Here is a 3,162-nt window from a genome sequence, read left to right on the forward strand (position 1 = left end):
TCCTCCTCCTCCTCCTCCTCCTCCTCCTCCTCCTCCTCGTTGGTCGCCGGCCGTCTTGCTAGCATTCCAGGTCTCTTGTGCTTTTAGAGAGCCTGAGCAACTGGCCCCCTTTAAGGAAGCTTGGCGAGGGAGCCAAGTACATTTAAGCCTTCCTCAGGCAGGAAACAGGAATTAATGTGCAGCGTTTCTCATCCTGTGGTTGAAAATTTTGCTGCTAGGAAGGAAAGGGCAGCTGTGCGGAGCTGCTGCTTCTGCTTCTGCCGCTGCCGCTCCTCTTCCTCCTCCCGAGGGAATTAAAATGCAGGTTTTCCAATGTTGTCTTGGGGAAATGGTACTCTCAATATTTATCTCAAAAGTCTTTATAGGTGCAAGCAAACAATGGGTAGATAGAAAGGGGGTTTTTTGGGGGGTGGGGCGAGGTTTGAGAAGGTTCCCTGGCTGAGTTTTGCAAAAGCCGGTTGTGGCGGAGGAGAAAAAACGACGACGACGTTGGGATAGAAGGAAGAGGAATGCAATAACATCTCTCTCTTACTCAAAGCCTACTTCTCCCCTCCCTTCCTCCCCCTTATCAGTGTTTTCTTCGCTTCTGCTAACATGTCTAGTTCCTCAGCTATCTTGACAGGCAACGAGCCCTGATCCAAAACCACGTTTCTTTTCCGTTTCTTTAGAAACCCGACGTGAGGCTGTCCAGAGGGAGCATCGACCGCGAGGACGGAAGTCTCCAGGGTCCGGTAAGCTCACATCCATCCCATTTTTTTCTCGATGGGGAATGAGGATCCCATTCCCGTCTGCTTTCAGGAAACGAATTCCGATTCGTTTCAGATTGCCCCGATTATTATATTTCGGTGAGACGCTTGGCTGTTCCCCCACAACACGCCGGGAGTAACTTGTTTTCGCGCTGCCTCTGGAACCGACGCGTTCTCTTATCCTTGCAGGCAGCGCTTTCGTTATTTTTAATAAACTGACATTATTTTTGGCCTCACGGATGGGTCGGGAAGATTGCACGTTGCTAATAGACTTCCAAAGAGGCTGTTCAGAAAAGCAAAATAGAATCGCTTTTGGGGATCCGATTTCACAAGTTTTGTGGCTTGCTCAATTTTCAGGGATTGGAAGGGAAGGTGGAAGTCCTTCCTGCTTGGGCTTTATGCAGGTAGCTTGTTTTTAGCAGACAGGCTGTTTATTAGTAGATAATTCTGCTGGTCTATAATGGTCAGGAAGATTGGATTTGTCAGTAGATTAATGCTAAGCCGTTCTCTGGCATTGCTAGGAAATCTCTCAAAAAAGAACAGTACTAGGTAGCAGGATCTTATGTTTACCGTGTGTCCTTGTGCGTTTCACACACGTACTATATTGCCAGAGGGGTGGTGTTTTGTATGTGCTTCGCATAGGAATGTTGGCAAGGGACCATCCATTGTGAGGAACCACTGTGACAGTCCCTCGTAACACTGCGTAAGTGGAGGGCCTTCAACCCCCCTTGCAGACGACAAAGGTCTCCAGAACTGAAGTCCAAAAGGGTGTTTGCGTGCAAAACGTGGTGTCACAAACCCACACACAGGTGTCAGAATGCATAGATGGCTTAATTCAAGGGTAAAGTATGTTCAAAACTGAAAGCAAAATGGGATGCTTTTAAGTCGAGCAGTCCCCGAGAATTACTGATTTTAACAAAAAATGGTGTGCTGCAATTTGATTTTTCTGCTTATCAATTTATTTACATTTTATTTGAGACCCAGTTTCCCCCAAAAATGTGAATATCCAATTTTCTAGTACTTTGCTGTGATGGATTCAAGGCTCTGGATTTAAGGAGTCTGTTTTCTACATCACGGATTGCTTTATGTTTGCAATAAAAATGCCTTTTGCTGATTTTGCCTAGCCTTGCTTTTCCCAGCAGCAATTACATTAGCAAACACAAGAAATCAACTCTGCTAATACACTTTTTTTTATAAAGGCGAAACACAAGCATGGTTTCCCAAGAATTAAACCCCCATCAGTACTCATTAAGTGTCATTCTCATTGTTGATCAATGATAGAACAAACTTTTATTTGGTTTGGCCCCCTGTTTTAAAAATCCCAAAGGTGCTTTTCCAAAAGGCAGTTGGACTTTTTTAGATTTTTCTTTGAACATGTTTTGCTTCTCGTCCAAGAAGCTTCTTCAGAAGTGATGATTGAGAATCGCTGTAGATATATTTCAAACATGTGACAAGATTTCAAATCAGTTATAAAACATTCCAAATAAATAATCCTGGACTTGTTTGTTTGCTTCTGTTTTATTGTACAACTGAGCAGTAATTACTATGAAAAATCTGTTCAACAATACGGAGAGGGCTATGATAAAGAGTTTTTCCAACTAGGATTATTACCTATAATTCATCTTAAAATTTTCAATATTTTGGGATAGCAGTTGTTGTAAATATGCCATTTATTCTGAGTAACGATAGCAGTGACTTAGCCAGAGTACATCGCCACAAGACAGAGATAAAATAACTGGTTTGTCTCTTAACGTTAAAAAGAGATAAAATTATGAATGAAGCATAAAAACTTAATTGCCTTCCTCTGAAATTGGGGAAAGACAAACACGTTGGAAAGAAAATAGGGTGTGGGGGATTAGCTGGAAGGGGGTTGCATTGTTCATAAACCTTTTTGTGTGGTTAATTAGATTCGTTTTAATATTTATTATTTTTTGCAGGCTTCTAACCAGCACATTTATCAGCCTGTGGGCAAACCAGGTATGTAAGTCACAATGTCAGCTTTGAGCCTCTCCTTCTTCCCTTCCCTTCCCCTTTTTGGGGAAATGAGTTTGAAGTGGTGGTGAAGAGGGAGGCACCATTTTAAGGAGCAAGCAGAATAGTTAAGTGGCCAGTTCCTTGAATGACACTCAGGAGTAACACGGGAGCTTTCGAATCCTCCCGTCTCCAGCTGATGCTGATGTGAGGGCTCAGGGTTCTTTGTTTATTTTATTTATTAAATGCATATGCTGTCCATCTCGCCTTCAAGCAACTCTGCACAAAGGGCCATTTTAATAAAAAAGTAAGTTTCTACATGGCTTTAGCTTTGGAGATGAGAAGAATCCGAGAAAGAAGCTCAGGGGCAAGATATTTATGCTTGGTTGCAGTATGAGAGCTCCCTTCCTTCCTTCCTCCCTTCCTCCCTCCCTCCCTCCCTCCC

At 43.2% G+C, this 3,162-nt stretch overlaps 1 long non-coding RNA gene across 1 annotated transcript in view; it reads left to right on the plus strand.

Annotated features, from left to right (window-relative positions):
• The first annotated feature begins 674 nt into the window (after positions 1–674).
• Positions 675–3,162, plus strand: part of LOC107300555 — a 4,289-nt gene continuing 1,801 nt past the window's right edge. Inside the window, exons 1-2 of the long non-coding RNA XR_001549225.1 lie at positions 675–731; positions 2,684–2,723. This is a non-coding gene — a long non-coding RNA (uncharacterized LOC107300555). The remainder of the gene's footprint in view (positions 732–2,683; positions 2,724–3,162) is intronic.

This window comes from Protobothrops mucrosquamatus, unplaced genomic scaffold, assembly GCF_001527695.2.
Source record: "Protobothrops mucrosquamatus isolate PMUCROS unplaced genomic scaffold, P.Mucros_1.0 scaffold7416, whole genome shotgun sequence".
NCBI lineage: Eukaryota > Metazoa > Chordata > Lepidosauria > Squamata > Viperidae > Protobothrops > Protobothrops mucrosquamatus.